The sequence below is a fragment of the Rhinatrema bivittatum genome, chromosome 9 (assembly GCF_901001135.1).
Source record: "Rhinatrema bivittatum chromosome 9, aRhiBiv1.1, whole genome shotgun sequence".
NCBI classification, from domain to species: domain Eukaryota; kingdom Metazoa; phylum Chordata; class Amphibia; order Gymnophiona; family Rhinatrematidae; genus Rhinatrema; species Rhinatrema bivittatum.
The window spans coordinates 120,186,928-120,207,366 of NC_042623.1; positions in this window are offsets into that span (position 1 = coordinate 120,186,928).

Consider the following 20,439-nt stretch of genomic DNA (forward strand, 5'->3'; position numbering starts at 1 on the left):
CGGGGATGGGCTCCCGTAGCGGCCTTGCTTCGTCGGGGTTCTACACTGCTATTCCTCCCACCCCACTCCCGGGCAGTGCCATGCCTGCCTCACCAGCCAATCAAAGGCTTCCTCCCTTCTTCCTACTCCCACTGGCAGGTGGCAGGGAGGATGCTTCCGATTGGCCTGCGTGGGGGAAGGCAAAATGAAGGAGGCTTCCCATTGAGCAGTAGGGGTAGGAAGAAAGGAGGCTTTCAATTGGACCGCGGGGGCTGGAAAAAGGGAGAAGGAAAGTACAACGGGGCAGTGGGACACCGGGAGACGCGACACACCGGTTGAGAAGCGCTGCTCTAACTTATATGACATTCTTTATGTAAATGGCTTTTTATTGATTCCACATAATTTGTAAATTGTTCGGTATGCCCTATGCTCTAGTTGCTTTCTCCCTTTGTATATTTTGTATATTTTGTTAACTTGTTCACTGCTGATCAATTTTATGCGCTTCTTCTATTGTTTCATTGTAAAGCTCGTTTTGCTACTTTTTGTTTGATGTGAACCAATGAGATGTTCCCAACGTTCATTGGTATATAAAAGCTTCTAAATAAATAAATAAATGACAGATAGAACAGAACAACTATTAACTCTTAACTCCCCATTATATGACTAGTCATATAAACTGGTATCATAAAAGGTGATAATCCGCTATAAAAGTCTGGCTAGATATCACAAGATATAATCATATTTATTTATTTATTTTTAATTTTTATAGACCGAAGTTCTTGTAGGAACTACAAATCAATCCGGTTTACAAACAACTTTTAAATGCCCAAAAAGAGTAGTGGGCTTTACATAGAACAGTTGAACAATAAAACAGGTAACAATAGAACTAACAATAATGATGGAACAAATAGAATAGATAACCAATTAAACATAGTAATATAGTGATAAATATTATATAGAAAATAAATATAAAAGAGATAGAGTAAATGGAGTGTGAGTACAGTATAAATACAAAAGATGAAAGAGCTCAAAAATTAAGGTACAGTTGAAAAAAAAAATATACCAGTATGTTGACATGCTTATTCAATAGCAAAATTTTAAACAGTCCAACATTTTTAGAAATTTGTTAATGAAGTGTAAAGAATCTAAATGTAGATTGCTTATCTTGCTCCAGACGTATGATGTTATATATTTGTAATATACTTCAAAATGCAGCTGTTTTATTCTTATACAAAGACATCACTTGGATTCTGCTGCAACAAATTTCACCAAAAATTTCACTCCTAACTGATAGCTGATGACTTAATGCTGATGGCAAAGACTAGTTGGTGGCATTTTGAAAAATGGCTGCTGTCCAGGGCCTAAGGAGTGTTTCGGACCCTCACGAACCACCAGGTAGACATTTTGCAGTAAGGGGGGATCCACAGACAGGGGGTCCACTAGACAACCAGGGAATCTGTTGTATATAAGGGGGATCCAGGGAGTGGGGCCTGCTAATGGGGGATTGGGAGTTATGGATGGGGGGCTTTGCTTGGAGGCAGGTGACTTTTTGTTGAAAGGGAAGGATTTCGGTAGGGGACAGACCATTGCCATGTGATTGTAAAATTTATTTATTTTTTATTTTTACTTCTGGGCCACTTAAAGGTGGTGGCGGGCAGGGGTCTACCCAGGCCCCTGGGGATTTTTCAATATGAAGTCTTAGGCCATTGTGACTCTCTAGGTCAAAGGTTTGGAAAGAACTTAGCTTGTCCAGTTTTTGCTGTTCATAAGAGTGAGTTTAATGGATTAAGACACACAGCAAACTTGCATCTCAAAGATGAAACGGACAGTCTCCCGACGTGGACCATGTTTTGGGAAACTGCATTGGGAGGGACCAGTTCTTGACTGTACAAGTTTCAAAAGCAAATGAACAGCAACGGCAGCAGAATGATGTTCTGGAATTTGTTAAGAACATAAGAACATGCCATACTGGGTCAGACCAAGGGTCCATCAAGCCCAGCATTGTTTCCAACAGTGGCCAATCCAGGTCATAAAAACCTGGCAAGTACCCAAAAACTAAGTCTATTCCATGTTACTGTTGCTAGTAATAGCAGTGGCTATTTCCTAAGTCAACTTAATTAATAGCAGGTAATGGACTTAATTAATAGCAGGTAATGGACTTGCCAGAGGATGTGGTCAAAGACTGATAGTACAACTGGGTTTAAATAAGGTTTGAACAAGTTCCTGCAGAACAGGTCCATTAACAACTATTAGCCAAGTAGGCTTGGGGATTGCCACCTCTTACTTGTGGAAATGAGCAGCAGGGAAGGGATCTTCTCGTTAGTGTCTGCCATGCATAGTACTTATGTTTTTGAAACATCTTGATAGCAGGCCCAAATGGGGCAGACACTGAAGGAGCAGAAGGAAATATCTCCACAAGAAGAGTGCTGAACATATGGAACAGCTTCTCACTGAATATGCTTGTAACCCCCTGGACTACTGTCCCCTTGCAGGACCCCAAAGATCACACCCCAAATAAGAGGTAAGCTGGTAAAGTCCTCTCCTGATAGTATACTCTGAAAGTCCACAATCCCCTATTGTGAGTGTAAGGGGGGAGGGGGAGATTACTTCCTAGGTCTTCAGCATTGGTTAATAGTCAATTCAGCACTAATAATCACTTTGTTGTAAACAGCAGTGATAATCACATTGGAAGCATTTAGTGATTTCTAACTTAACTTTTACTGATTAATAATGGAAATTCAATTACAAGCTCCTTTTATTTACTATGCATTGGTAAACCAAATAAACAATAAGAGCAAACAAATCCCACCATTATCATCAAAACAAAAAACTGCAAGGACTATTGAAATGCTTTTATGGGAAATTAATATCAGACTCAGTCGTGCTCTCTCAAATATAATCCACAGGTAGGTTCTTGCCCGCAATGAGCTGCAATCAGTCTCATACGATCAAGCACCTTATTCACCTCATGTTCCTTTTCCCATTACTTAATTTATAAACCTTAGTTCCTTACCACTATGTAATATGTGAAAAAAAAGTTCTTATCCCACCTAAAAATTTAATTTTCTTTTTTTTTTTATATCTCTGAAAATCAGCTTAGCTTTTCAGCAGACATTCCACTCTAGCAAATCTGGCAAAGTAGCTGAAGTGCTCAATCACTATCCCGACATTGACAATGTTTCGGCATCTACGTGCCTTCTTCAGGGGAATTGTGGTAATCTTTCAACCTGACCTAAACGGCTCACACTTTAGCTACTTTGCCGGATTTGCTAGAGTGGAATCACTCTGCCCAACACGGGCCACAGGAAAAAGGCATACAGAAGCTTGCCTTCCAGCCACTCTTGCCTCTGCTCTGTGCAGTATCGCCCAAAGTCTAAAAACAGTAGACCCCCCACTATGAGCTGGCTTGCCTCATCTGACGTGCCCCGGACTCTGCCTGCTAAGCAAATCAGCTCTTACGTTGGCCTTTCCCACCATGTGGAAGGCAGAGATCTCCTGAAGATATACTTCCACCCAGTCCCTGACCTGGGCTATGTCCTGCGACACTTGCTTGCCTTTAGCGCTTTCTTGACAAGTGAGAGAAACCACTGTCATCGTTTAGTCTGATCTTACTTGGTCTACTTGACCCTGCAAGTGGTCAGCGAACCATGAGCATGGTAGCCGAATGGCACGTGCTTCCAGACAAGAGATGCCCCAGAGAGGCCTCTGCACTGCAGAGCCCCTACGCTATCATCTCCTGCCAGTGAGCCCCTTAACCCCGGAGGCTCACATCTGTCGTGTGTATCAGCCAGTCCTGGGTCTGTAGGGAGCATCCGTTTTCCTAACTTGACCGCCAGCAAGACTTTTTTTTTTTAATTTAATTTTTTTTTCCACATTGCTGCTTTCTATGGTTCCTACAACTTAATAATCACCACAATATTAAGTCAGAGGAACCACAGAAAAGCAGTATTTTCTGCTTTTCTGTAAACTTTTGGGGCTCCTCAAGACTTCACGCCTGCTCCGGGACTGGCGTTAATGTTTGAGGATAAAAATGTGCGTGTCAGACGCACATTGATTTTTTTACATGAGGGGGTACTAACTAATAACCTCATCAACATGGCATTTACATTTAATGAGCACTATTAGCTACACACTGGTTTGGATGTGTGTTTTGAACGCTCTAATCCCCTCATTGCATAAGGGGTTATGGATGCATGTCCAAAACTCGCATCCAAGTGCAGGGTAACCTATGCGCTAGCCTCAGTGCACGGTATTGAGAACTCACTATCTCAGGCTCCCTCATGCAGGAATTAAAACCCAGTATACTACTACTTCTTTTCTCCCTTTAAGAAATAGAAGAATCCTCTTTAGTAAAGATTCTTTAGGCAGTTTATATACTGTTAACCAAAACATAACAGAAATAAAAAAAATCCCAGAACAAGCAGAGAGGATACTTAGTTGCAAGAAAAAGTCAGCCATGTTATTTTATTGCATTTCAGGATCTGTGTCTCCAGCAAGCAGATGAATCAGTTGCCTAAGGCAGACCCTTTTATTTAATTTATTGAGATTTGGAGGTTGTTTTTAATGTTTTTTTCTTCTAAAGAGCTGGTATAATCAGTCTAGTATTGTTCTGTTGGCTGAATTTTTAAAACGGGCCAGGCTCCGGCCTTGCAGTGAAGTGAGCTGTGGTAATTCAGAAGCTCCAGGTTCCCTTGACTCGAGGGATTTGATTACTTGGGGCATTTGCAACCTATAAGAGGAAGCACTCTTACTTTAATTGCCGAGGGTAAGGCAAAAAAGCTTACCATGAATGAAAAATCAAAATGCTGTTCTGCCTGCGGAGGTAAGCGTGCTTTAGCTGAGTGCCCTGTCTGCCACAGTGCAGCAAAAAAAAAAAAAAAATTTTTGCAAAACAGCACAACAAATGAAGAAACAGATTTGTGAACCGGTGTCCATTGTAAGAGCTCAGGGGAAACAGATTTTAAGCCCTGCCAAGGCCTTTGATGGGAGAAATTTGGCATTTACTGAGGAGGCGGTGATCATTTTGAAAGTGTTGCATTCAGCAAAGGGGTCCTTGCAAGATGAATTATTGTGCACAAGAGCCTCCCCCTCCATGCTTGTTCCCTGAAAGGATCATCATTTGGGCTCTGCTTTAGAAGGAGCAAGCACGTTTTCATCAGGATATTCCCCTGACTTTTTCCGATTTTTACATTAGGCTTGCAGGATAAAGGGAATGATGAGGAACTTTCTCCCCTGTCCAGACCTTCAGTGAGAGAACAGACTAGGCCTCAGAAAAGGAGGAGATTGTTAACAGGGGAGACTGCTTTAGGTCCACCCGAGTTAATGCTGTCCTCTGGATTAGAGAATGATTTAGATTATGCAGGTAGTAGCCATGAGACTGTGGAGGAAGGAGAAATGAATTCTGGGATGAAGAGGAGATGCAAGTAAGATTATTTCATAGGGAAGGGAGGGTAAGATTCAAGAACCCCCCCCCCCCCCCCCCAGAATGGGATCCTATTTTAAAGGGTCTGCATAAGGCAATAAATAATTTTCCATTAAATCAGGAAATTGATGCTATGGTGTTTTCTGAATGGGAAATGCCAGTCAGGGTGCAGAGCTTTATAATAAGTTATAACCTTTGCCTGTCTATACATTGGAGTGTTTATTTTATTTGCCCAAAGTTGATGCATGGTTGCAGTAATTACAAATACGACTTCCATCCCACTGGAGGGAGGTGCTGCATTAAAGGATTCACATGAAAGGAGATTGGAGCTCAGTTTAAAGCATACTTTTTCTGCAATTTCTTTAGCTCTGCAGATGACTATCTGTAATAGCCTTGTTGCACTGGATACAACTCTTAATAGAAGAGGAGGTGACTAAGTTGGAATCTGCAACTGCTTATTTAGTTGATGGTCTATGACTTGATAAGGGTTTCAGGTAAAGGTTTGGCTCTTTCCATAGGTGCAAAAAAGGCAACTTTGGCTATGCCACTGGGCAGTGGATTCGTGGTTAAAAACAAGTTTGTGTAGATTGCTTTTCAAAGATCTATATCTTTTTGGCAAAGAGCTCAAGAAGCTAGTAAAGAATTTAGACAAGTCTAGACTGTAAAGATTATCTGAAGATAGATCCTGATTTAGTTATCACCCATTCAGGGGACACAGCCAGTTTAGAAGGGCTAGGAAGTATCGCCCAGGTAAGCAGTTTGTATCTCAGTCTATAAGAGGTAAAGGAAAGATGTAATCCTTTTTTTGGAGGGGGAGGGGTAAGAAGACCATGAACAAAGTTTCAAGGACTTCAGCTATCTCCCACACTGCCCAATGAAGTTTTGTGGATCCAGGAAAAAGATCTAGGCATCATAGTGGATAATACTTTAAAATCGTCAGCTCAGTGTGCTGCAGCAGTCAAAAAAGCAAATAGAATGTTAAGAATTATTAGGAAGGGAATGGTTAATAGAACGGAAAATGTCATAATGCCTCTATATCGCTCCATGGTGAGACCACACCTTGAATTCTGTGTACAATTCTGGTCGCCGCATCTCAAAAAAGATATAGTTGCGATGGAGAAGGTACAGAGAAGGGCAACCAAGATGATAAAGGGGATGGAACAGCTTCCCTATGAGGAAAGGCTGGAGAGGTTAGGGCTGTTTAGCTTAGAATTTGTCCTTGTAAGTTAATCTATGTAGGGCAAACTACGCGCCCCATTCATTGCCGTATTGTTGAGCACCGGAGTCGTATCAAGGCATTACGTGAACATGCTCCTCTAGTAAGCCATTGGGTGGAAAGAGGTCATACGGTGGAAGAAATTCGCTTCTTTGTGATTAAGCAAGTGACTCTTCAACACGGGGGAGATTTATCCTTAATGTTAAGAAAGGTTGAACAACAGTTCATCTATAGTTGGCAGACTGTCGCTCCGTTAGGATTGAATGGTCCGATAGAGTGGAATGCGTTTTATTAAAGATGCAGGTTGGTGTAGCTTTTAGAATGTTTCTTTCTTTCTTGGGTTACAAAATAAGAGAGAAGCGGAGTGGTCTCGCTTAAAAGATAATTGGATTGGTTCTTTAAAAGATAATTGTAAGATCTGTTCAATTGACTAGGGGTTGTCCTATATAAAGTTTTTTGGATACGCATGAACCTCACATCTCAGCGGGTGACGACTTGGTACGTCACTTCCGGTCTGGACGTGAGTATTGGAAACTTTTGTCTGCGTAGTAAAGGACTTGGTGGTCAAGGGTAAGTGTGTGTTTTCTAACTTCAATATCAATTCTTTGGGTTATATTGTTGCAGAATATGTTTTCTTGAGAGCACAGGTCGGTGTGCTTTGTAATAGCGGTATAAAGGAATTGAAGGTGGAATCACCTCGCAACATTTAAAGGGAATATCTAAGGACACACCGCGGTAGATGCAGTGTTTGAACTGATGGGCTCAGTGCATTGAAAGCATCGTGTTGGATGGAGTTTACAAGAAGTTTTTGAAGTGAAACATATGTACGATTCAGATTTTGAGGTAGGTACGGCCACTATAAACTTGACCTGAGTTTTTCAGGGGTTCAGTATAGGGTAAATAGGAGAAGAAAAATTGGTTTTTTGTGATTGTAAGTAGGATTGTCATATTATATGGTTATAAGTAAAAGGGAGATATTCTTAATAAGGTTTGGGGTATTTATTGGTGATGGAAAGTCCCTCAATTGTTTAAAAATGGAATAAAATAAATGGGAGAGATGAAAAACAAGGGGGATGGTACTGGTTGTACATAATACTGATGTTAGATTTGTGGGTAATTCTTGTGATATTTGTTTTTGCAGTGCGGCAGCATGTTTAGAATAGATGAATCATAACGGTCCCTGAGGAAGCCCCTTTTGTGAGGGGTGAAACGAAGAGATCTTGTATCTACTTTTGTCGGACATTTAGAATTAAACATCCCAGTTCAAAAAAAATTGTAGAAACACATGATATATGCATTTTTTGAATATTTATGAAGAAGAAACATATGTGAAATGCATTAGTAGTAAAAGATTATACTTGTATGTTGTATCTCAAAAAGGCATATTTTTTATTTTGTGGGTGTGTATGTGTGAGTGTGCTAGCTTAGTTTTTATTGTCTATACAGGTTTATATATGGGTGGTATATTTAAATAAAGTTTGTATGTTTGATACATTCATTTTGGCTCTCTAATATTTGTGTAATTTTATAGCTTAGAGAAGAGACGGCTGAGGGGGGGGGGGATATGATAGAGGTCTTTAAGATCATGAGAGGTCTTGAACGAGTAGATGTGACTCGGTTATTTTCACTTTCGAATAATAAAAGGACTAGGGGGCATTCCATGAAGTTAGCAAGTAGCACATTTAAGACTAATCAGAGAAAATTCTTTTTCACTCAATGCACAATAAAGCTCTGGAATTTGTTGCCAGAGGATGTGGTTAGTGCAGTAAGTGTGGCTGGGTTCAAAAAAAGGTTTGGATAAGTTCTTGGAGGAGAAGTCCATTAATGGCTATTAATCAATTTTACTTAGGGAATAGCCACTGCTATTAATTGCATCAGTTGCATGGGATCTTCTTAGTGTTTGGGTAATTGCCAGGTTCTTGTGGCCTGGTTTTGGCATCTGTTGGAAACAGGATGCTGGGCTTCATGGACCCTTGGTCTGACCCAGCATGGCAATTTCTTATGTTCTTATGTTCACTCTTTGATAACACCAATAGGGGGAAGACTTCAATATTTTTTCAAAGAGTGGATCCACATTACTTCAGACTGATGGGTCTTGGACATAAACTGTCATGTTCCAGAATTAATAAATATCCAACAATACACCAAAACAGCGAACTGCTATTAATCAAACAACAATCAAGAGCAAAAGCTCTGTCGCTGGACAATTGAATAAATTTTTTTTAAAAATGTAATATTATTTTTCTAGTGTTTTTGATTGAAATAAATACCTACACTATCCAATGGAAAAAAATTTTTTTTTTTTTTTTTTGTGTTTATGTGATTTATAAAAATGTGTAATGGAGTCAGAGAAAGGTTTCATACTAGTGTAGGTGCCCTGCACCTCTGTAAGGTGAACATATAATCATCAACCTTCCTCCTCCTCCTCGATAAATTTATAATATAATTTTTTTAAAAATAATTTTTTATGTGTCTGCTTGTGTTATCCCTGAAAACACCTACAGGATTCTTCCGTGGCAATCTAATTTTTTAAATGCAATGCTGCAAACTAGTTACTCAGTACTACTCAACGAGAATGCTAATAAAGGGTGTAAAAACAGACTTCCCCGTTTTTGGTTGGTGTGTCCATGTTCCTCTATGTTATCCCAACATGTTTCAGACGAAAGTGCCTTTCCTCAGGGGGTTCGATGTTTCCAAAACCAACTTCACGGAATCTGCAACCCTCTTCTCAACGATTTCTCCTGAGTGATCTTCCTCTCTGGATCGCCCGGAAGAATGACCTGTCAGGAGAACAGACTCCTAATATATGTTGCTGCTGGGGCTCAAAACAACCAATGAGAAGTCTCAACGTAGCGATGCAATTAGTGACGTCTCTGTCGGACCTGCTAGAGAACAAGCTCCATAGACTGATAATAAAAGCCTCGGACCTGAAAGAGGCACTCTAGACTGTCAAAACATAATCAATGACGTCGATCTCACGCCTGCAGAAGAGCTCATTCTATAGGTTGATGCTACAATCCTCAGGTCTAAGGTAGGACTTTTCGAGCTGTCAAAAAAATATAAACAAAGGAAACCTTCCAAACAGTCCGATTGTTTCAGTCTTTTGAGCGATCAGGTGACGAAATGACTGGCATCTGCGGTAAATAGTCACTATTTGCTCCATTTGATCATTCATAAGAGGATGTTGAAATTAAGCTCATCGTTCATACCACGAGGTGTAGAAGTCTGTAAGGTAAAAATCCAAAAGGCTTCTCGTGTGTTGAGCAATGATCGTATATCCCCACAGCGCGGTGGGGATATACGATCATTGCTCAACACACGAGAAGCCTTTTGGATTTTTACCTTACAGACTTCTACACCTCGTGGTATGAACGATGAGCTTAATTTCAACATCCTCTTATGAATGATCAAATGGAGCAAATAGTGACTATTTACCGCAGATGCCAGTCATTTCGTCACCTGATCGCTCAAAAGACTGAAACAATCGGACTGTTTGGAAGGTTTCCTTTGTTTATATTTTTTGACAGCTCGAAAAGTCTTACCTTAGACCTGAGGATTGTAGCATCAACCTATAGAATGAGCTCTTCTGCAGGCGTGAGATCGACGTCATTGATTATGTTTTGACAGTCTAGAGTGCCTCTTTCAGGTCCGAGGCTTTTATTATCAGTCTATGGAGCTTGTTCTCTAGCAGGTCCGACAGAGACGTCACTAATTGCATCGCTACGTTGAGACTTCTCATTGGTTGTTTTGAGCCCCAGCAGCAACATATATTAGGAGTCTGTTCTCCTGACAGGTCATTCTTCCGGGCGATCCAGAGAGGAAGATCACTCAGGAGAAATCGTTGAGAAGAGGGTTGCAGATTCCGTGAAGTTGGTTTTGGAAACATCGAACCCCCTGAGGAAAGGCACTTTCGTCTGAAACATGTTGGGATAACATAGAGGAACATGGACACACCAACCAAAAACGGGGAAGTCTGTTTTTACACCCTTTATTAGCATTCTCGTTGAGTAGTACTGAGTAACTAGTTTGCAGCATTGCATTTAAAAAATTAGATTGCCACGGAAGAATCCTGTAGGTGTTTTCAGGGATAACACAAGCAGACACATAAAAAATTATTTTTAAAAAAATTATATTATAAATTTATCGAGGAGGAGGAGGAAGGTTGATGATTATATGTTCACCTTACAGAGGTGCAGGGCACCTACACTAGTATGAAACCTTTCTCTGACTCCATTACACATTTTTATAAATCACATAAACACAAAAAAAAAAAAAAAATTTTTTTTCCATTGGATAGTGTAGGTATTTATTTCAATCAAAAACACTAGAAAAATAATATTACATTTTTAAAAAAAATTTATTCAAATGTTCCAGAATTAGCCAGACCTCTGAAAAGTTTTTATTTCCCCTGTAAGTTCTGCAGAAAAGGAGGCTGCAGTACATTCAATGTGAAGCAGATCTGGTACCAGCAAATCAAGAGGGTCAAGGGACTTAACATATTTTGTAATCCCTAAAAAGGACCAGTAGAAGAGTACTGGAAAGTAGGGGTGTGCATTCGGATTGACCGCATTAGTAAAACGCAACTCATATTTTTTTTTTACTTAAAAAATTGATTCGACATAAACGATCGGATTTCCCACATATCGAACATAGATATGTTCGATATGTGGGAAATCGCGATTGTTGAGCCAAAATAAAAATATAAACCCCCTCACCCTCCTTAATCCCCCCCCCGACTTACCACAACTCCCTGGTGATGGAGCGAGGAGTGAGGACGTCATTTCTGCAATCCTTGGCGAGAAGCATGTGACGTCGGTGGCACGTCGAGTGACGCGGCGTCACGTGATTCCCGGCTCGTTCGCGCCGGACGGCTCGTTCGGCCCAAAAAGAACTTTTGGCCAGCTTGGGGGGGGTCAGGAGGCCCCCCCAAGCTGGCCAAAAGTTCTTTTTGGGCCGAACGAGCCGTCCGGCGCGAACGAGCCGGGAATCACGTGACGCCGCGTCACTCGACGTGCCGCCGACGTCACATGCTTCTCGCCAAGGATTGCAGAAATGGCGTCCTCACTCCTCGCTCGATCACCAGGGAGTTGTGGTAAGTCTGGGGGGGGGGATTAAGGAGGGTGAGGGGGTTTAAATTTTTTTTTTTGCACATATGTACATATACCCAACTCATTGGATTTTTTTTATGTCCATATTGGCCGCAAGTGGGACCCCCTTTCGGACATAAAAAATATGAACATAAAATTTTGCTCTGCACATCCCTACTGGAAAGCTCATTAGCAGTCTCTGGGAGGACTCCAGAGCTCAGAGCGAGCAATCCAGGCTTCAAACTCCACAGCCCCTGCACTTCTGCAGTAGAAGAGGGCTGGCAGCATGTGCCAGAAACTCAAACCTCTCAATCCAGTGGGAGTATTGAGAGATTGTCTTGCTGGTGGCTGAAGATGATCGGTAAGTATTGCTTTGGGCAATCTTAGGACTTAAAAAGTCTAGGGAGAGGTGAATTAGTTGGGTTTATTCTTTAGAGTTTGTGTGTGTGTGTGTGAAATAATAAGCAAGCCAGAGGGAGTTAATTCTAGTGTCTTCTTTCCCTCCCACCCACTCCTAGCTCATCTTTTGATTTATAGGTAAGAGACACTTTCATTAAAATAATCAGACTTATCTAAATCACACTATTGCAGCAGGTTTTATTGAGAGTTTAATCATCCCCTTGTAGGTCACTATTAGATTAATAGTGAATATACCTATAAATTTAAAGGACTCTAACTGACGCCGACAAGAAGGAAAGGCGGCAAGGTTTGCAGTTAAACAAGTGGATATGATGAGTATACCCTTTCAGTGAATAGTACGGAAGAACTCGTGTTTGGCACAGTCCCTGAAGCAGCAATAGCGAAACATACGTCGGACTGGATCCAAGGACCAACTGTCTTCCAAGTGAAATAATCTCTGGGAGCGCTTTTGCGCCATTTGAGAGTTAGAAAAAGCTATACATAAGCAAGGTATCATTCCCCATTCATTCTAAAGAAAAAAAGAAAAAATACTAAAGAAAAATTTACAAAAATAAGAAGTATTTAGCAATAAAGGACATGGACCTATGATTAAATATGACCCGAGGTGGCAATATATAAAGCGAAGATGCTTGTATGCCCATGGGTGTTATGACGGTCCTCTACATAAAGTTATATATATGAAACGTTGTACATTGAAATATTGCACATTGAAGAAGAAATTGGGAGTTCATAATGTTTTAGAGTGAGATATTGTATTTGTTGTGCAAAAGAATTAACTGTTTATTGTTTGGTGTGAGATTTCAATTACCCCAATATTGACTGGATAAATTTAACATCAGGACATGCTAGAGCCATAAAGTTCCTGGATGGAATAAATGACTGCTTCATGGAGTAATTGATTCAGGAACCAATGAGAGAGGGAGCTATTTTAGATCTACTTCTTAGTGGAACGCAGGATTTGGTGAGAGAGGTAACAGTGGTGGGGCCACATGGCAATAGTGATCATAACAAGATCAAATTGGAACTAATGACTGGAATGGGGACAACATGTAAATCTAGAGCTCCAACCCTAAATTTTCAAAAGGATTACAAATTTTTACTAAAAGAAACATAGAAATGATGGCAGAAAAGAACCAGTGGTCCATCCAGTCTGCCCAGAAAGCTTCCCATGGTAGTATTTGCCACGCTGTGCATGTTACCCCCATCCAGTAGTCAGTTTTGCTTGATGTGCTTTGCTTATGGACTTGGTCATAGAAGCAGTCCTGTGTTTTTTCATTAAGGTCTATACATCAGTCCCCAAACTGTAAAAAAAGTCATGACTCATGTTGGTTGTCTCTGAATCCAAATTCCTCTTTCCTTTCATACCCCAGACCCTCGTTGGTTGCTGTGTAATCCCCCTTTTCCGCTGTGGTTGAAGCAGAGAGCAATGTTGGAGTTGCATCAAAAGGGTCAAGGCTTATTGGTTAAAGGTAGTAACCACTGTACCAGCAAGTTACCCCCACATGCTTTCTTCGTTTCCTTTATGTCTTGGATATAGAAAAAGTCCTATGCTTTTTCCCTTATGTCTGCGTATCAGTATCCCAGACCATGGAAGTCAGGGCCCTCGGTTGTCGTCTGAATCCAATCCCTCTTTTCCCCCTGCCATCTAAGCGGCGAACAATGTTGCAGTTGCATTAAAAGCATCAAAGCATATTGGGATTACAAATTATAATGAGTAAGTCCCTTGAGATGCCTGATCTGCTGGTACCAGACACACTGCCTGCAACAGTATTAACATGCTTAACATTGAATATACTACAGCTACCTTTTCTGCATAACGTACAGGAGAAATAAAACAACTTTTCACAGGTGTGGCTAACTCTGAGACATAAAATGAGGAAGATAGAAGAAAAACTGAAAGGTGCAGCTGCAAAGGTTAAAAGTGTGCAACAGGTGTGTTTAAAAATACCATCTTAGAAGCACAGCCCAGATGTATTCCATGCATTAAAAAAAGGTAGAAGGAAGGCCAAACAATTACTGTCATGGTTAAAAGATGAGGTGAAAGAGGCTATTTTAGCTAAAAAAAAAAAAAAAACCTTCAAAAACTGGAAGAAGGATCTTTCTGAAGAAAATAGGAAAAAGCACAAGCATTGTCAAGTTAAGTGTAAAACATTAATAAGACAGACTAAGAGAATTTGAAATGAAGTTGGATGTAAAGACAAAAATTCATAATAAAAACTTAAAAAAATATATCCAAAAAGGAAACCTGCAAAGGAGTCAGTTGAACTGTTAGATGATCAAGGGGTTAAAGGGGCTCTTAGGGAAGATAAGGCCATTGTAGAAAGGCTCAATTAATTCTTTTCGTCTATGTTTACTAATAAGGATGCTAGGGCGATACCGGTTCCAGAGACGGTTTTCAAGGGTGATGATTCATATGAACTGAACCAAATTACAGTGAACCTGGAAGACACAGTAGGCCAGATTGACAAACTAAAGAGTAGCAAAGCACCTGGACCAGATGGTATGCACCCCAGGGATGCTAAAAGAACTGAAAAATTAAATTTCAGCTCTATTAGTAAAAGTTTGTAAACTTTCATTAAAATCATCCATTGTACCTGAAGACTGGAGGGTGGCCACTGTAACCCCAATATTTAAAAAGGGCTCCAGCAGAGATCCGGTAAACTATAGACCGGTGAGCCTGATTTCGGTGCCGAGAAAAATAGTGGAAACTATTTTAAAGATCAAAATCATAGAACATATAGAAAAATAGGTTTAATAGATCACAGCCAGCATGGATTTACCCAAGGGAAGTCTTGTCTAACAAGTCTGCCATTTTTTTTGAAGGGGTTAATAACGTGGATAAAGGTGAACTAGTAGATGTAGTGTATTTGGAGTTTCAGAAGGCATTTGACAAAGTCCCTCATGAGAAGCTTCTGAGAAAACTTTAAAAAGGTCATTGGTTAAGAGGTGATGTCTTTTTTTGGATTGCAAACTGGTTAAAAGACAGGAAACAAAGAGTAGGATTAAATGTTCAGTTTTATCAAAGGAAAAAGGTAAACACTGGAGTGCCTTAGGGATCTGTACTTGGGCTGATGCTTTTCAATATATTTATAAATGATCTGGAAAAGGATATGACGAGTTGAAGTGATGTTTGTAGATGACACAAAATTATTCAGAGTTAAATCACATGCACATTGTGATAAATTGAAGGACCTTGCAAGACTGGAAGAATGGGCATCCAAATGGCAGATGAAATTTAATGTGGACAAGTGCAAGGTAATGCATATAGGGAAAATAACCCATGCTGTAGTTATACGATGATAGATTCCAATTAGAAGCTACTACCCAGGAAAAGGATCTAGGCTTCATAGTGGATAATACATTTAAATTGTCAGCTCAGTGTGCTACAGCGATCAAAAAAACAATATTAGGAATTATTAGGAAAGAAATGGTAAATAAAACAGAAAAAAATCATAATGCCTCCATATTGCTCCATGGTGAGACCGCACTTTGAGGACTATGTGCAATTCTGGTTGCCACATCTCAAAAAAGATAGAGTTGCACTGGAGAAGGTACAGAGAAGGGCAACTAAAATGATAAAGGGAATGGAATGGCTTCCCTTTGAGGAAAGGCTAAAGAGGTTAGGACTGTTCATATTAGAGAAGAGACGGCTGATGGGGGAATATGATAGAGGTCTAGAAAACCATGAGAAGAGTAGAATGGGTAAAGAAAGCCTTTCCGGACCCTGACTGATGCTCGACCGCCAAATACAGCAAGACTGATTATCACCCAATAAACTGATACAGACTTACCAACCACTGCACGTTCTACTTCTTGTTAAACTTCTTGTTAAACTTCTATCATCCTCTTCTTCTACTCCCAGTTAGAACCATCCTTGTTTTATTGTAACTGCTTTTTCTGCGCACTTGTTATAATTTGTTATATTTTGTAAATGTATACTCATGTTATAGTTATGTACGTTTATAATTTATTGATCACCCCTTGTTTTATGTAAACCGACATGATACGAACTCCGTGAATGCCGGTATAGAAAAAAACTCAAATAAATAAATAAATGTAACAGAAATAGGAGGCATTCCATAACGTTAGCAAGTAGCACATTTAACACAGATTGGAGAAAATTCTCTCTCACTCAATGCACAAATTAAACTCTGGAATGTGTTGCCAGTGAGCAGACTCTCTGCACTACAGTCTATCTACAGTTTACCTGTGTGACTTAGGTCTCTACACCTATATAACCACCTCTTCTCAATTCACTACATTGGCTTCCTATCCATTCCCACATACAGTTCAAGCTCTTCTTACCTACATGAGTCTTCACTCTCCAGCTCTTCACTATCTCTCCACTCTTATCACTCTCAATACCCCTCTTGCACTCTGCTCAAGTTCAGTCCTACAGTATCTATGCCGTATTTGCACCCACATAGAACTCTGCTCCATTTCTTTTATGCTGATGAGTTAGCGAGTCTGCTATTTGAGACTCTGAAGCCACTTGGTGTGTCTGGAGGGCGATCTACACAAGCACCTTGTTTCTTTCCCCTCCTGGATGCAATTCAGGAGCTGATTGCCTTTGTATGGGAAGCTCCAAAAGCAAACATGAAGCACCAAATAGTACCCCTTAGAACAGTTATGTTTTCTGAAGGTGGAATTGCTGGTGTGTTCTGTGTCTAAGCAGACCACCCTTCCAGTAGTAGAAGGAGGGGTAGCTCTAAAAAATGCTTACGAAAGGAGAATTCAAGCTATCCTTTAGCAGGCCTTGAGACCATGGCAATGAATTTGCAAAATTGCCTCTTGTTGCTTCCTGATGGCTTAGGACTCCTGTACCTTAGCGCTTGCACACAGTAACCACCACTGGTACATATTCCTTGGAAAATCCCACTCAGGAAAGGAGGTTGATGTATACCAAGCCCTACAGGCATCAATCTGACGCCCTCAGCTCGAATATCTCCTGAAGACATTTCCGTCCTAGGGTCAACTGAAGAAGGGGACACCTGCAATGAGTCGCCTTCAGTTCCAGTCCCTCCCAACGAGGGGACTGGAGCATTGGCATAAACTTGCAGAAATCTTTTGCTGTATTGCCCTTATATGACAAGCAGCAGAGATCACTAAATACTTAGACTTATTTGACACCGGCACTATATAGCCTCACTTCATTTGTGCAACCAAATAAAAAACATATTCAAGCACAGCATGCTCAAGCTTAAGTAGGCGCTTAGTGCACGCTCAGGTAGGCATTCAGCATGCGCAAGTATGCACTCAGTACACACTTAATACACATTCAGTATGCACCCAGGGAGGCACTCAATACGCGTTGAGGCAGGCACTCAATATTCACTTGGGTAGGCTCTCATTACGCGCTCAGGTAGGTGCTTAGTACACTCAGGTAGGCACTGTGTACGCTCAGCGCTCACTCAATCTCAAATAGGTGCATCAAATTATAGGTCATGTATATATGCCACAACTAGTGTGCACCAGTAGGTGTGGATGTGTGTGTTTACATCACAACACTGCCGCAGGGCAATCATGTGCACAAACAAGCACATGAAAGTGCTGCCGCAGTCTACTACAGGTTCAAAAAAATCAAGCCTGGAGCGGGGCCTAGCCAGAGGCTGCTCAACTCACCACATCTCACTAAACGTCTCAGAGAAGTAAGAGGGAGGAAGGAAGATGTCACCTGCTGATGCTGAAGAAGGAAGAGTACGACTGGGTCTCTGGCTAAAGGGGGAGAGGGCGAAAGCCTTCATCGCTGAGGCTCCTTCGTCTGTCAATTGCTTTCCACATGTGTGAGTACAACCAGGTCTCTAGCTATAGAGGGAGAGAGTGAAAGCCTTCACCACTGAGACTCCCTCATCTGACAAATGCTTTGCCTATTTTTTTTTTGTTTTTTTTTTTTTTAAAGTCCACACCTGTAAAAGGCTACCAGATTAAAGGCACTCAACTGAGGGAGAGACCCATTGGTGTCACCTCAGATCTACAAGCAGTGCGATTAAAAAAAAAAAAAAAAAAAGAGAGAAGATTAACAGATAATCCCCAATAGGGAAATGCCTATCTACCATCTGCTGGAGACAGATAATACTGGTGGGCTGATGTCAGCACAGAGCTATGTATCTGTGATATCAACTTTTACTCGGTCTCCATATGCTGTTAGCAGTACATAACCCACTTGTGGGGTTTGGCCTGCCTGGTTATCTTGCTTTCATTTCCAGTTTTCCTAATGAGGGTTTTATTCTTTAGCAATGATTATATATTTTGATTTATATTCCATCTTTCAGGCACTTCAAAGTGGATTACATTTAGGTACTGTAGGTATTTCTGCCCTCACAGGGTTCACAATCTTGAGTTTGCGACTGAGGCAATAGAGGGCGAAGTGACTTGCCCAAGATCACAAGGAAGGGTAGGATTTGAACTCTGGCTTCCCTGATCCATAGCCTGCTGCTCTAACCACTCGGCTACTCCACCCTGTCAATGATAATAAGTATGGTATATTTTCCTCAATTCATGTAGTTTGTTTTAATTTAGACATTTTTATTGAAATTATTTCAAGTTGTAAATGTTTGATTTAAAAAGTTTTCTAGCCTAATTTTTCTTCTTCACCTGTTCAATTTTGTACTGATTATTCAGGAATTCCATGGAACTCAAGAAATCTTTACAATCACCTTCCAACATTTCCTTGGAGTCATCTCCCTATTGATATTCAGAATCGGTCTGCTTTATCTTCTTTCAAATCAAAACTAAAATTTTTTGTTTTCAATTACACTATAAAACAGATCGTACATATGTTAAAAACATACTATTGGGCCAATACAGTACAGTGCGCTCCACCCATGTTTGTACGCACGTTTGACACGCTAGCTTTAACGCGCGTCCAACCTCCCAAAACTAATAGCGCCTGCAACATGCAAAAGCATGTTGATGGGCCTATTAGTTATTTCCGCACGATTTAGAAAGTAAAATGTGCAGCCAAGCTGCACATTTTACTTTCAGAAATTAACGCCTGCCCAAAGGCTGGCATTAATTTCTGCCGGTGCCGGGGAAGTGTACAGAAAAGCATAAAAAACTGCTTTTCTGTACACACTCCGACTTACTATCATAGCGATATTAAGATGGAGGCCCCAAAATTAAAAAAAAAAAAAAAAATTTAAATCGGCCCGCTGGTCAGAAGATGGACGCTCAATTATGCCGGTGTCCATTTTCTGAACCCGTGGCTGTCAGCGGGTTCGAGAACCGATGCCAGAAAAATTGAGCATCGGCTGTCAAACCCGCTGACAGCCATCGCTCCTGTCAAAAAGGAGGCACTAGGGACGCGCTAGTGTCCCTAGTGCCTCTTTTTACTGCAGGCCCTCATTTGCATGCAGGCCAATACTAAATTGTGCGCACAGGAGAGCGGGCACTCGCCCGCTCTCCTGCACTTTTTTCTGTATCGGCCCGACTGTAGGAGCCAGAGTTCAATCTGGGGAGCCTGTTCGATTTTGCTCTTTGCAAGGTGCTGTCCCCACTGTGGTTCGTACTTACCTGCCTAGTGCCTTCCCATTCACAAGTCAGATAGAATGCACCCACTGACATGCTGAGCCATTGTGACTTTCCTATGCCACCATGCCTCCCTCTTTTTACAGCTGCACTAGAAGCCAGCAGAGGAAGGGAGAGGGAAGAGTAATCACCCCAGAATGCCTGAGTCCAAATCCAGTACAGTACCATAAAAGACTAGGAGGCAGTCCATGGAAATGGCTGTGCTGCAAGCCTTTAATTTTTTCTTAAATAGAGCAACAGGGAGGCCCTAGTTTATCACAATAGAGGGAGAATGTGCTGTCAGTAGCTCCTGCTGCCAGATGCACCAAGGGAACAAAGTCACTTAGGACCACCCAATGCTTGACATTTATTTAAAATGTTTCTGCTTTTAGAAGATTGGAAGCTCGGCTGGAACTTGTTTCCGGGCGGGCTGGGTAATGTGGGCCCGTGCCGCGGCGAGCAGGGAACAGGGAAAAGGGGGGGGGTTAGCGGGGGCCCCGCTTAGGGAGGGTCAACGCGCGGTCAGATAAGGAGGGGGGGCGGGGGTTTAGGAGAGGACGCTCAGGAGGGGCTGGCGATTGGGCGGTGGGGGGGGTTACCAGGGGGACGAGGGACTGGGCCGGCAGGGGGGGGGGGGCGGAGTCGCGGGAGAGGACGAGCTGGGGTTAGGAGGGCGTGCGTGCGACGGGCAGACTTGGCGGCGGCGCAGCGGAGTGCGGCTGGGGAATTTTGTTCCCTCCCTCCCGCCCTTTAGGTTCAACCGTTGGGCGAGTTGTTGTGTTGTCGCAGCGGGGGCGGATGGCCCGAGC